The sequence below is a fragment of the Ictidomys tridecemlineatus genome, chromosome 16 (assembly GCF_052094955.1).
Source record: "Ictidomys tridecemlineatus isolate mIctTri1 chromosome 16, mIctTri1.hap1, whole genome shotgun sequence".
Classification (NCBI taxonomy): Eukaryota; Metazoa; Chordata; class Mammalia; order Rodentia; family Sciuridae; genus Ictidomys; species Ictidomys tridecemlineatus.
The window spans coordinates 6,331,750-6,347,571 of record NC_135492.1 but is presented as its reverse complement, the minus strand read 5'-3'; positions in this window follow the sequence as shown (position 1 = coordinate 6,347,571).

Genomic DNA, 15,822 nt, shown 5'->3' with positions numbered 1-15,822 from the left:
GGGTTTGTTTATATGAAGACAGTGAGTTAGTTCTTCCTCACTGTGAACCTTACATGAAGTCACTAACGACAATTTTGCTGGATTCTCAGAGGTGCCCAAGGGAATATCACATTTGAACTAGTGCCAAATTCAGATTCTAGAGGTAAAGAACTAATTTACTTTCTTTCTTCCTCCCTTTTTCTTTTTCTATCATAAACAGGACCTTGTCACTATTTAGATTCTTGGATTGAGATGGTTCATATGAGTCAGTGTAGATCATTCCTTATTAGCACCTGCCTCATCCCCAGAATGACTACCTTCACCAGGAGGCTTCATGGGCTCCCAGTTCAAGTATGGGCTTCATTAGTACTTTTACTATTCTAATGAAGACATCCTGGAAGAAGAAAATACATTGGCAAACTTTTCTGCATCTTTCCTCATGCTGTCTGGAATCAATTCATTGACCTCTTCTTTTATGTCATTTGTATGCATCTCTTGGGAAGGACTGCTGTCATATTTTTCTGAATGGGGTGTACATGGGGCAATCTTCTGTACTTGACTGTTTCATTCAAACAACAACACAGAACCAGCAGAGCAAATAACCATCAGCTCTACCAGTGCCATCCAATGCCAAAATGAGTTTCAATCACAGGGGACCGTGTTTTTGATCCTGGAGTACATTGTTTTGTAAGTAAGATCCATGCCATGGAACTTACTCAGGCAGCATTTACCCTCAATATCTTCCATAGTTAGCTTGAATTTCCTAAATATAATTTTGTTATTTTTCAGGTCAGCAAGGCTTACTTCAAACACATTACCTTTGAGGACATCAGATGCAATTTTGGTCCCCTATGTCCTTGGGACTAGTATTTTCCCAGTATTTCTGATATTGAACATAAGAGGTGTTTTTTACTTCATACCAATCTTCTTTCTTCTTGGCTACCATTTTGCTTCCTATGGAAAAATGTTCTTGCTAAGCACCATGGTACTGCCCAGAGAGCCAAGAGGACAGAAGTGCAGCTCACTCAGGAACTTAGGCAAAAAGGACCCTGTGTTTCTTAAATATGTCCATTGATTTATTCTGCTTCAGAATTCAGGGCATAAAGAGATTTCTCTGGTGGTTGGAGGGGTATCAAGACTGTTTTTTTTTTATTTCTACAGCATAATATCTGGTGTGCATTATATGCTCAAAAAACATCCTCTGATTGGAGTGAATAAAAATTCCAAATACTTACAGAATGCATCCTTTAAATACAATAATCAAAACAGAGAACATTGTTTTTTTTAAAATTTAAACATTTTTGTCTTGAAAAATAAAGCTAAATAAATCCAGTCAATTTGGAGCTATTTGTTTAGATTCATAAAAACAAGCTATGTGGGTATTTTTCTAGGTGTAAACTATTGAATACAAGTTTTATAGTTAAGAAATGTCAAATAATGCAGACAAGTCCACTTAATGAAGAGAAACACAATGCCTGAAGAATCATTTAATGCACAGGAATTCCTGCTTTACCTCTGCAAGGCCACAAATGATAAGGATAATAAGAAGTAGGATTGAACAGATGGTTAGAAAGATGAATAGATGATTGATTACATAGATAGATAGATAGATAGATAGATAGATAGATAGATAGATAGATAGATAGATAGTATTGCACATTGTTATCTGCTAAAGAAACTGCTTTACCCAAATCATTTTATTTTAGAATGACCCTTAGTGGAAGATTTTGCTATTATTATATTTTAAATATAGGAACTTAAGGCTTAAGAAAGTTATTTACAAATGACAACTGAACTCCTACATGGTGCTTGAATGCAGGTTCTCTGACTTCAACATCTGTGTGGCCAGTTACTAAACAAGCACATGACATGCTGGTAAAGGTAGGTTTCAATTTTAACACTTCTATAGATTCTGTCCCTAAAAGAATCCTAAGCTGTTTCCATGTTGGTCTTTGAGCTTGCCTGCTAGGAATACCCTTTTATTTTCAAAAGTAACTTCAAACACTCTGAAAATACAATAAAATCAATGAGGAATTGTATTCATGTTCCAGATCAACATATTCTAGAGGAAAACAAATGAAAACCACCAGAACACTCTGCTTATTTGTGCACTAATTGAATTACATAGCGCCCACTCACTGTTCAATTAGTCTAATTATGGTCAACATCAGTCTCTGTTGTTAGGATGACAGAAGAATATGATTCTGCCCCTTTTTCGGAGCCGGACTTGTCCGATGAATAACCAATAGGTTCTGTGTATAACACGGGTCATTTTCATGCACCTTGCAGGCTACTGTACAATTAAAATGATTGAAATTATCATTTTTGCGTAAATCTCTTTTGAATATTTATTCCCTGTCGTCATTTACATATGAACCTCCATTGTTGGCTGAATGTGGTATGATTTTATGAGATTTTTTATGTCTTTGTTCAATGAAAATAAAATCAAGAAATTCTTATAGTTCGGGTCTGAACTCAAGCCATCTTGAATACACATCCCTTAACATGGCTAGAATTAATCAGATGATGGAATCTCAAAATTTTTTAAATGTGGCTCCATTAAAGGAATTGTTTAAGCTCAATATGAAGTTCATGCCCCATGTGCATGAACGCCTGCATTTGAATATGCATGTGTGTGTGTGTGTGTGCGCGCGCACGCGCATGTGTGCATGTGCACATGGGTATTTCAAGTATAGCCGGAGAACTCAGCAATAAAAGTTGTAAAACCTGGAACTTTAAAATTAGGTAGCAACCAGGAATTGACTTCCAGCACTTCAAGGACTCCCCAAGGAGCAAACAATCTAAATTTTCTGCAACTCATGCAAATGTTTGTGGTTTACATACTTAGAGGGTCATAAGATAAACTGGAGCATAAGACACTATTTTCTTTCTTTGGGTTGTGCTGGGTATTGAATCCAGGGACTTGTGCATGCGAGGCAAGCACTCTACCAACTGAGCTATACCTCCAGCCTAAAAGAGTAATTTCTAGCAAAATCACTAGGAGTTATGTGCCAGGAAGTGCTAGACAGGGTAAGAAATTATGTTATTCCAGTTCTGCAGGAGTCCTGCCAAGCTGGGCAGTGGAGAGAAGGCCACTGAACACTCTCCTCTTAGAGGATATCTTTGAGAAATAGCAAAGCAGGTGTTGATGGACACATTTGGTCCCAGAAATATCTTCCTTGGTCGGCGTGATAATCTGATAAAAAATTTTGAACAATGACAATACAGCATATTTTTTGAGGCCTGTGGATGCAGAGCTCTTACCTCCTTGCTAATAGATCATTGCAGAAGACTTCAGGTGTGTAGATTTTTCGATGATGAATCCTATAAGGGTGGATCATTGGAAAGGCCAAACATGGCTATAGCTACTCTGTTGTTGATGCGTCCAACAGGTTACTGTTATTATGATGATGATGATGATAATTAATATTATTATCATTTATTTAAGTAATAAATACCTGGATTTAGTGTATGCATTCATTGTCATAAACATTTTTTTCTGAGCATGTGTTCACTATGTAAAATATTGATCATGCATCTTTGTTTTCTGGCCTATATATGAAAAGGCCTATGGAATGATGCAGGAGTCTGAGGGCTTAATACTCTGGGATACCTGGGAGCTATTGTTACCTCTGCATGAGTATGACTACACTGCCAACTCTTCCTCACATCTCTCAATTGCTAGAGACCCAAATTTTACATCCTGAATCTCAACACCCACACAGCAACTCGCATAGTCTATGGATATTTGCAGGTGAGAGATATCTCAGTCCTTATAGATTAATGGAGATTTTTAGAGGAATAGTGGCACCTATGGACAAGAAGAAGCATACAACACTTAGTTGCCTCCATCCTATTACAGTGAACTCCTGTGGAGAGCTGTGACATAATGAGATTAGTTCCTTGTAAAAAGAAATAAGGATTCTGACTGCACTGTGTGAAAACATGAACCTTAGAAATTGAACTATCAATGAATTGCTGAAGCCCAGGTCCCAGCCCCTGGCCAAAGAAAAAAGTGGCAGCAGTGGCATAAATGATTTATAGAAGTAGTCAAATGAGTCATGTGCAGCTGCTCTGGCCACTGGATAAATAGTTTCTATATATATGACAGCAAAAACTGATGCAAGTGTATGAAAGACTACCAGAATGAGAAATTGCAAGATAATCAAGAAGTATAGGAATCCAAAGTATATCCAGTAGGGTAAGATCTCTGTATTTTGAAAATACCCATCAACCTTCCCCATTGTGATGATTGAGTCTAGGAAGAAGAAGAAGGATAAAGGCCTTCAAGTCCAGTCAATGGATGATGCATAAAATGAAACAACAGCAGACAATGGCTCCAGTGAATAACTGGCATGGCCAGCCCAGGTATCCAAGTTTACCCCATTATACTCGTTAAGCAGAACTGGTGGACCTAAAAAATAATTTACCCAGGTGGCAAGAGAGAAAGACTATTATTTTTTTCTGTAAGAATTAGAGATAAACAGCATTCTGTGTTGCATCTTAAAAATGGAGAGGTTAGCATTGCTCCTTATAGTAGAAGTTGTAAAATGCTCAATGCCATGAGGCATTTAAGGACAAAAAAAGACCAAGTATGTTAGTACCTGGCCAGGCTTCCAGAGGGCTGTATTTTTAGCGACTAGCCAAGGTTATAAACACTCATATTCAATCTATGTACTCAAGGTCAAAAACATTTGTTTGTGAGCATGCTCTTACATCAGTAAAATGTTGTTGATGTGCCTTCTTTGTCTGACCTGCATAAAAAAAAAGTTCTATTTAATAATTTGTGGGGCTGAGGGATAGAACCTAGAGGATGGTTCTGGGCTATTTCTGCCTTCAAAAGTAGCATGCCTACCATCCCCAAAGTTCCTCACACCTTCTTTCAACTGCTTGAGCCCAAAACCTTGCTTTTTTGATATGAGCCCCTGCACAACAGCCACAGATGTGAAATCATTATTAATTTGAGACTATCACAAATACTCTGCCTTATGCAAGGAGTATTGTGTTGTTTTGTAGACATACACCCAGATAAAATTCATATAGTGGAGATTTAGTATATTATTTATTTCAGATTACACATATGGCCTTAATGTTGTCTCGCCCTCACTTTTTTTATGTAGTGTTTCATATTCTTCATTTACAAAACTTTTGTGATACAGATACAGTTCTTTTGTTGCAGTTTCCATAGCATCCTGCATTTTCATCATAACTGAAATTAAATATGCCTATATTCAAATTTCTCCTGATAAGAAATTTTAAAAATATTGATTGTTCTTGATTTTTCAATTCAATTTTCAGCAATTTCCCAAGTTTATTTTGAATCCTTGCTATAAGTTTAAAAGTTTTTCTCAAACATATTATCCCCATTGAATAAAAAGTTTATCAGATGTAAAAATTTTGTTTTTCTTTTTTTTATTCTTTCTTTTTTTAAGGGGTGAGGAATGAATACATAACCCAGGGTAGTTCTCCTAAACCCCTGTATCACAAGGCTTTTTAAATTGTATTTTATTTTATTTTTAGTTTTCACACAAAGGCTTGCTTAGTTCTTAGGTCCCTCTTATATTATTTAGGCTGAATTTGAAATTGTGATTCTTCTGCTTAAGTCTCCCAAATTATCAAGATTTCTGACATGAGCCACATATGTGCATAACTCCCCTCACGTTTTTGAATAAATGTCACTACATAAAAATGTCACTACTTAAAAATAATGATGAATCATGGCTTCTAAAGGAGGTAAGTTTTGCCTTTGGGTCAGGCCTCCCCTACCCAGTTATGGCCCATTTTCTTTGTACTTGCAGATATGAGTAAGACTCAAGCTTTGGCTTTTTAAAATTAAAGTAAGGCTGCCTGAACCAAGAATTCATAATGTCATGTACACACTTAACTGTCACCTAATCTTCGCATTCAGGAATATTAAAAGACCTTGGAGATAGGAACTCTTGTCTCACAGATGGAGAAACTGAGGCCAAAAGGGGGTAAGTGAGCAGTCCTCAATCCTGGAAGTAGAATCCAGGGAAAGTGACTCATCTACAAACGGCTCCAAGCGGTGGGAAAGGCGCGCAGCCAGGGCAGGGAGCAGGAGGCAGGGGAAAAGTTCTTTTCAATCTGGGAGGCCTGGGGAATCTGAGATTCTGGCGACCGCAAGAACGACAGTCTCAACCCACAGTACGAAACGGTACTCCGTAAAGTACTTTGCGGAGTGAGCATTTGTCTTTCCTGATCTCGCGATACCGGTCGACCCTCGCCCTTCTGGCTCTCGCTAGGCTCCGCCTACCGCAGCTTCTCTTTCGTCATTTCCTGTCGTTATGTATTGCTAAGGGAGAAGATGGCGGCGCTGGGAGAACCTGTACGCCTGTAGAGAGGTGAGTGCGGCCGATGTCCCCACCGAGGTGGGTGGAAGGGATGAGGAAGTGCGGTGTCACTGGAGAGAAGGAGAGGTTGCCCACGCTCAGACTCCGAACCTGCCTGCTCCTTGCGTGGCGGCAGCTGAGGTCGCTGTCATTCACGCGGTTGAAGGCGCTTACGATTTTTTTGAGTCCTCGCTAGACCTCTGTGTGTTCACACGCACTGTCCCGGGGCGTAGCACAGTTAATTACAATCTGCTCACGTTTGCCGACATACGCCGCACACCCACCCTCTGGGTGGGCACAGCAGATGCGGCGTTTAGAGATCTGTAAACCAGAACAACACGTTTCACACACCCTGTTCGGATCGTCTACACTGTTGTACATACACTTGCACAAACCTAGAAGTCTTGCCTTCACCCACATATCGCACAATATCCAGACACACGGCACTTTTCCACAAGAACTCGCCCTCCCTTCTTGGTTACTTTTACCACAGCCTCCCTTGCATTCCTAATTTGGTATTTCCTAGCATTGGTACCCCTCTCAGGCACAAGGATGATTTTCAAAACAATCCTACTGATTTGATCTTGGAAAGCTTGTTATGTAACTTATATGAAGTAGTGGTAGATTGTAAAACACTTGGCAGGTGCGATTATATATATATATATATATATATATTTTTTTTTTTTACACACCCTACAATAGCAAACTGTGATTAGTTGATTGCTTCTTGAAGGAAACTGTTAACAAAGATAAAACCTAGTTTGCTGTGTAGTTACAGACCAGAGAGTCAAAATACAGATATTAAGATTTTGAACGCTCCATTGTCTTCCCCAAATCCTTTATTTCAGACAATTCAAACACACTTTTGACACACAAGCATTTGAAGGTTTTCTTTTCTTTCTTTCTTTTTTTTTTTTTTTTTGCTTTTGTTCTGTTTTGTTACCATTCTGGGGATTGAACCCAGAGATACTTTACCACTGAGCTATATACCCAGCCCTCCTTATTTTTTATTGAGATAAGGTCTCAGCTCAGGCTGACCTTGAAATTGAGATCCTCCTGCCTCAGCCTCCCAAGTAGTAAGGACTACAGGTGTGTATAACTTGCCTGACTTAAAAATTATCAGTCAAGAAGTACCACAACAAAAATTTAGCACTGTTGGTAAACAGCATAAAATGTAGGTTAAAATTATTTTGCACATACTATCATTTGAAATTACATTCTTAATATTCTTTTTTAAGAAGAAGATACATCTTTAGAATTGTATTTAGAAAAGCCTCTTTCCTTATCCCTTCCCACAAACAAATGTGCACATATGATTGTTAGTTTGCTCCTTATAGTGTTCCTCATTTGGAAGTCTTTTTTTTATAAATAAGATTGTTTCTCTACAGCCAACCAATCCATTTATTGAAGCATAATTTTATAACAGAAGAGTAGCTTCTCTGAGTAGACTTTCTAAGATAGGCTTAAGACAAAGGTGACATCTTACTCCTGAGCACAATGGCGATGTGTTTGCAGAAAGGAACAAATCTGTTGGTGCTAACAGAAGTAGGTGTTTTTTTTTTAAAGGTAGTTAGTTGTAGAATTCTAACATGTGGCAGTCTTGTATTTTTAAATGCAGTACAAAATGTGGAACTTCATCCCCTAGCATTTAGTTTTTGTAGTTGTCTTTGCTTTTTGCTGTTGATTTTTTTTTTAAGTTCTTCAGTAGAATCTTCAGCACCTTAGTAGGGATGAATTATAAGTGGTTCTATTCAGCAGCATAGGAAAGTTAAATTATCTCAGAACTCTGTTAACAAATAACTCCCAGTAATCCTACAGTAGACTATCAGTGCATGTAATCAAGATCCTGAGTGCCAGTTGGGCACAGTAGTGTATATCTGTATTCTCAGCTACTGCAGAGACTGAGGCAGGAGGATCCTAAGTCCAAAGCCGGCTTTGGCAACTTAGTGAGACCCTTTCTCAAAATACAACAAAAAGGGTTGGGGATGTAGTTTATTGGTGGAGTGCTTGCCTCAAATATTTAAGGCTCTGTGTTCAATCCCTGGTAATAGCAGTGGGAGGCAGGGGGGGAGATAGTGCCTTCTAAATCATCAAAACTTAATTCACAAAGGTACAAAAACAGGTAAGAAAAAATCAAACTGATATTGTCATTAATTGTTGAACATGACTTTGAATCTTGTAGAGTTTCTTAATAAAACACATCCTCACACTTCTCAATGACAATTGCCTAACATGCTTAATGAATTTGTATAAATGTATGCAACCCCTTAATATTTTTTAAGACTGATGCCTGTTTAACATTATATTTATGTTTGCTAAGCCTCTTTAAAAATATTATTTGGTTTGGTCATCAAATGCCTTTTATGAAGCAGGTGTATTATTTGCATTTTACAGTGAAAGGCACTGAGAAACAAGGAGTTTAAGTAATTTGTTCAAGGTCTCACAACTAGTATGAAGAACAGAATTACATAGCTGGTTTTTATGTTTTATTTTTTAAAACTACGTATTTGATTGAAATTGTCTGAATTAAAACATTGTGTTAACAATCCTAACTTGAAAACAAATCAGTTAATTTTATTCAGTTTATTTTTAATTTAAATGTGTCCTAGCCACTAACTGGATCTGTTATTAAATAGTTCATATCTATGCATATATCATGTTTATCTTTAAGAAATGACCAGTGATTTCACTAGCATGTGGTCTGCTATTCAGTGCTTTGGTTACTAATATGATAATTAAGTAAATTTTTATTGCTTAAATAGTTCCCAATATTACTACTGGCTTTTTATGAAGCAGTGCAGTTAACATATCTGTCACATCTGAGCCCCAGTCCTTTCCTGTGACATTTAGTAGTTTATATTCAGTTTGTCTGACTCTCAATTATTTTTTAAACTATGCTTCTATAACATGCGAAATTTTAAAATCTGTAAAATTTAATGTGCTCAGATTTTACATTCCTGTTCTCAATGTGTACATGAATGATCTCCTCTTTCTCATACAAAAACACAGATGCCTTGTTTTACCCCCTCTATTTTCTGCATACTGTTAGTACTTTGGGGAATTAATCCTAATTCCTACAGTGTTACATAGGCATTTCAAGAATCTTTAGAGAAAGTTATCTATCAGTATGTGTTTGTTTAACTCTAGATATTTATAGAGCAATTGAAATGTTGGAAAAACTACAAAGGAGTGGACAGGTACCACCACAGAAATTTCAGGCTTTACAAAGAGTCCTTCAAAGTGAGTTCTGCAATGCTGTAAGAGAGGTGAGTAAATATGATTAAAAGTTAATACATTTAACTTCACAGAGAAATCAAACATGATATATTCCAAGATTTAAAATATAACAACTTTTATGTTTTGCAGGTATATGAACATGTCTATGAAACTGTAGATATCAGTAGCAGTCCTGAAGTGAGAGCTAATGCAACTGCAAAGGTAAATTTGTTTGTTTGCCAAAAGTGAGAATTCTTCATAAATTAGAGGTTGAAAATATACAATCATTAGATTCATAGTAAGCTTATTTTAGAAGCTAACATAATATCTTTCAAATTATACCAAGCTTCCCAAGTACTAAGAAGTAGAACATTTTTATTACTGTATGTAGTTTAGATAAGGCATTGAAAAATGCTCTCATATACATTAATTATATACATATGAAATACATAATTGTGTTATATACAACATATTTACATGTAAAATAGCATCAATTTTATAATTGAGGATGAATTTCTCATTGATGAGGAAGTATCAAGATTAGATTATTTGTCTCAAACCACCACACAAATAGTAAATGGCAGAATAGGGTTATTTGATTTGTCCTTTACCCTAGCTCTGCAAATATGGTATAATGTCAGTAGTAGGCTACCTCTTCAGGGCTGAAGATGGAGTTTGTGTGCTTTTCCATACCATTCCTATTTATTCAGAAATGATACATCATAGGATGTATCATTTCATCCAATATTAACAAATTGATATGCATATGATTCACTTTCATTCACTCCAGGTATCAGAACCCATGGATTTCTCCATGTTGCTTTACTTGCTTTTTCATGAGATTTCTTTTATAACACATTACTTTTGAATTCCATCATCATTTTCGAAGCAAAACTCAAACACAGTTTGGTATAATTAGTAACCCTAACATTACCACTAGATGTATGACTACTTGGATTGAATGTTTGTATGTGAATACCAGATTTCATGTATTTTTGAAAATATCAATTCAATCCATTATTTAAAATAGTAACCTGTTATATTTTTTATTTACTGTATGGTCTATTCAGGCATCATCTCTATATACGTAGACCCAGGGTACACCTATTTTTATCTCCAAATTCTAAAAGATAGGGTTTCAAAATATGCTCCCAGAAATGGTGGAAGAAATACGCATGTCACCTGCTACATGTATTCCTTTCATCACATCATCTTCTGCACACAGAATGAAAAACTCACACTTATCTTAGGATTCTACCAAAGCCTAATTTTAATGAGAGCATGGATTACTTAAATCATCTAGGTCTGCATTGCCTATTGTTTTCAAATTTTAATCCTATGATGAGTATACACTTTTTTCTTCCTAGGATAGTGTATTCAACCACCCCCCTGTTGAAAATATCCCTGATCTTATCACTCATTTTGTACTTTGTCCCATCTCCTAACATCCTTATTGGTATCTATTTCCAAAGTGCCTTGTTGTGACTGACTCTTCATGTGTACTGACATTCCCATTTACACTCTAATAGAAATTCATTCCATTGCAAAAAGGGCCTTTTGTCCAAATCCTAAACTCACTCTTTTTCCTTACCTTACACTGGAATCCTACCTACTATCTCTATTTCACTGGAAGTCCTATTTTACATTCAGTAGTCCCAGGTACAAGATATTATGCCATTTTATATGGATTTAGAGGATTCATCTCTGCAGAACATAATTCAAAACTATGTATCTAAATCAAGGGCCCAACACCCTTGTGTGCTTCAGATCTTACATAGTTTTCTGTTTTTATATACATTTCATCTTACATTCTTATAAATATCCCAGTTGCCCAATGCCCGTATTCATCCAGCAGAATGACTCCTAACCCAAATCAAACATGATATGACCCTTAACCATACTCTCTTCCCTCAATCTATTTTCACATAACAGCAGGTTCTGAGTTGATCTTGCCATACAGGTGTGTAGGGAATCCTACAGCGGCGGAGAAGCTCAAAGGTAAATGCAGAAATGATCCCTGGAGCCAATGTATGCAGCTAGGTAGGACCTGTGAGGTTTAAAGTCATCTTCCATGGCCAAAAACCCGGTCAGGGTGAAGGGATATGGCTGAATCAGCTTCTCTCTTCTCAATGCAGGGAAGATGGACACAATCAGGCCTGTGTGGATAGCTGATCCTGGGCTCCTAGGATATATAGATCTTTATGTCTTGTGAAAATGTCACAGGAAGGTGGGGCAGCCTCCATCTCATGGGACCCTTAGAAAAAACTGTTAGGACAAAGTGGATGCCAAGGCAGTGACCTCATTCACTTTCCTGAAGGAAGTGACCTCACCTCACTTCCTTGGTGATGGAACTCTCTGAACTTGGGATCCAGGAGGCGAGGCACCCACACGCAGTTCCAGTCCCAGTGGGCTAACTTGTTTGTCTGTACCAAGACCAGAGTCATTCTTTCTTTGAACCTAGTGATGTGTGGATAGCCAAATGCCTTGAATGATCTGAACAGGGGCCTTTCCTGAGAAAGAGGTGTTGGCTCATTACTGGTTGCTGACAACTACACAGAGATGGCCAAGGCGACCAGAGCTGAGACAGGACAGGCTACTGCTGGGGAACATATTTTCACCCACCAGTCAGAGGACAGAATGCATAGATGCAGACCAAATACAGGGGTGGTTTGTGTGTCTTCATGGGTGTGTGTTTCAATTTGTCATTTTGTCTCATGTTCTGAGAACATGAAGGAAAATCATTTTGTTGTTGTTGTTGTTGTTGGTTTGAAAAGGACTGTTAACTAGTGAGTCTTTCTATGTCAGTGGATCCCACTGAGTTTGTGGTTAAAGAGAGTAGAGAGAAGAATGCAGCCATGAATGTGTCCTGTCTAGTGAAAATCTTTGCAAGACTCCTCCTGGCAAATTTATAAATGGACTGCTGCTTGCCTTGCAGATGGGCAACACCTACCATGATCCTAAGTTCCTGTATTTTTCCTGAATTTTGGCCACTCTCTGAAGGGGCTCGTAGTTTTGTGTCCAAGATGTGTACCACCTTCAAGCTCTGTGACATGGCCATGGACTGGATTGCTGAAGGGAATGCCAAGCATCTCAGAAAAGTCACAAATTAGCATGACTGGTAAGGATCTCTCTGGAGAATCCCTGCTTGGATAGATAGCCACCCAAGTTGCATGATTAGGAGCTATCAGTGCCACAATGTTCAATTAAAAAAAAAGTATTTCCCCAGGCTTCTTTCCTCCCTATTGTTCTGTTCCCCTGAATGTCAGGGAGGTCTTTGCCTTAGGGCATGCCTTTGGGAATTCTCAAGAAAACAGTTTCAAATGGAAATGAAGAGGGCTGATCTGTGACTTTTAGGTAAAGTGCTTTGTAAAAGCTGTGTCTGAATCAGACTCTTGGCCCTGTGTGTGGCTGTGAATTACATTCTCAGCACCCAGGAAACTCAAGAAAAATCCCATGTGTCCATTCAAATCTAAAAGGATGAAAAAGAAGTGTAATATTGGATGAAGTCTCTTGCCTTCCTCTGGTCAGGCTCCTGACCCTTATGAAGTAAGAACAGGGATCCTCTGGGTCAAATGAGTTGTTGCAAGCGCTCCAGTGACTAGCACACAGGTGTTTGGGTTTTTTCATGAGTCCAGTACACATAAAGAATCTAGGCCTGGCAGGCAGGAGGCCTCTAATTTGAGAAGCAGAGCAGCATTAACTAGAGGCCCATTTTATCTATCCTGTTTCTCAGGAAGGGTGTCCAGGCCACCATGATATTTGGCAAATGAAGGGCATGAGAGCTTACTTTGCACACCATCTTAGACTGCTCCCCCTATGGAAACCCCCAGCCAGAATGTCATGATGAGTGTCTGTATGGAAGAAGATGAGGCCATGTGGGAGTGTTTTTGTTAGAATAGTGGTCTTCTGTGTGGTGGTTGGAAAAGATGACTGGGTCCACCTCAGCTTGAACTCTGGTGTGATGCCATTAGAGACTGAGTTCTGGAACTGATCTCAGAGAACTATTGTCATGAATTGTGTTGGGATTTGAGAAGGCCAGGCATTAGAGGAGCCTTTGGAAACTGAGATCTAGGCCGAGGGTGGCTTTCTCCACAGCACTGGGAATCTCAGCCAGGATTTCACATGATTTTGCTGTTAAAGCCTTTTCAGCTATAGTTGAGAGCCCAAACTCACATGAACCTCATATTTTACACCCCCAATGGGCCTGGATTCCTGTGACCTTTCACCACTTCTTGGGAAGCCTTGCCTGCATGTGATCTCCAGAGCTTTCACTGAAAGGAGATTCCTCAACCCTTAATGGCTCCTGAATGAATGAAAACCCACAGTGCCAACTTCTTCATTCTGGAAATATGGCTAGGCCAATACCATGAAGTTTTTGAGAATCCCATGACCAGAAATCCCTGGAGAAAATTTAGATCTCCTGTTGCTCATCATGACTGAACCAAAGAGTGCCGTTTTTGACTGAGTGGAATTCACGACCATGGTGAAGAACGAGATGCCAGTGAGTAGGAGCCAGCAGGGAACTGGGCCTGGAGCAATGGAGTGTAGGTGTGTGATCAAACATCAGTGGTGGCTCCCTGTGGTTCTGTCCTTGGCTTCCAAATGACATGTGACTGACAAGTAGCAGCCAGCAGACCCTGAAATATAAAGGCATGTTGTTATGGGGAGAGGATTTGGTGCGATGCTCAGAATCAAGTTGCTACGCTCAAGTGGGAAAGATATATGGGATGGCAGCCCAGTTTGTGTTTTTTCCTTCAGACCCTGACTCACCCCATGTTACAGAGCTCCCTCCAGCACTGTGTCCTGGTTGACCTTTGTGTATTTCTAAAACAAACACCAATCTTCCAGGGAAGCTGTGAGAAATGCCATTAAAACTGGAGGGTGAGCCAAAGGCTTCACAATCCACCGAGGGAGACATTCATACCCTGACGGCCACAGTTACCTACAAAGAGAGGATTCAGCTCTGCTGCCTCCTGTTCTTATTGAAAACATGAAACCATGTCCTCCTGTTCACATAGACTCAGACCAAGCTTTGATGGTCTTACTACAAAGGAAGCCAAAGCACATAGCTATATTTCTAGTGCACAAATATCAGAGGCAGAGAGTCAAGAAGTCATTAGGCCAACAAAGCTCCCATGTTTGTGGAATGTTTACCCTGTCCCCTACTTTAGGAATCTCTTCTGCCACACCCAAGTTTGTGAGCTCCTCAGAATTTCCAATTCTAGATATGTATTCATAGATTTTTTTCCTCTTCTCCTCTCATTGTGTCTTATTTGGGGTCTCCTTTTACTTCTCCATGAATTTTCAAAATTAACAAACATATAACTTCCTGGCTCCCTGTTTCTGTCGCCTGGGTCACAATGTATCTTTTTATATACATATATATAATCCTACTGCCATCACAGGTATATTCTTGAGAGTACTCGGACTTTAGAAAATATGAATTTCATGAACAGATCACTGCCCCCCCAATACACTGAGGTAACTGAAAATTCAAGCTGTGGTGAGCTTTATACTTCAACAAGTTTATACATGAAACAATGTAGAGGACAATGAATATTTTGGGTACATAAATGAAGGGTATATATCCCCTTATAATTTCAATTGGCATACGTACTGTTACTTTTTAATGTATTTTATTTATATATATATAATATATAATATATATATATATTATGGATTTTAAACATGAATTATATGTGTCATGTACTTATACTACCTTGATTCTTTTATGTCCATCTGTGTGGATTTATAATCAACTTTCACAAGATATTTCTCAGAAATATTCATTTTTTTGACATACGTGTTCACTTCTGAATACTCAAAATGAACTTCAGTGAATATTGAGTACTAACTTTAATATTTCTACAGTAAGTGACCCAGTTTAACATCAAAGAAAGTGTATTCAGATGGGAAATAATGTGTGTTTTGAAGTAAATATTCATTCAAAATTGTTAGATTCCTATTTCTTCAGTACATAGACATCATAGGTTGTATCATTTCATCCACAATTCACAAATTGATACGCATATGATGGAGAGGCAGGGAACATGTGTTCCAGGCAAAGGGCACATGTTAGGTTCTCACGATGGGGGGAGTAACGGTAGATTAATTAATGAATAGGGTTTTCATCTGTAATTGACTCAACTCTTGTATCCAACTTGAGTGACAAATGATCCAAAGCAGCCACAGATTTCCCCAGAACACCTGTGTGTGAGGTCCCGACAGGAAGTTCAACTCAGTGCAGAATGTACCTGACCATTTCCAGGACAGAAGA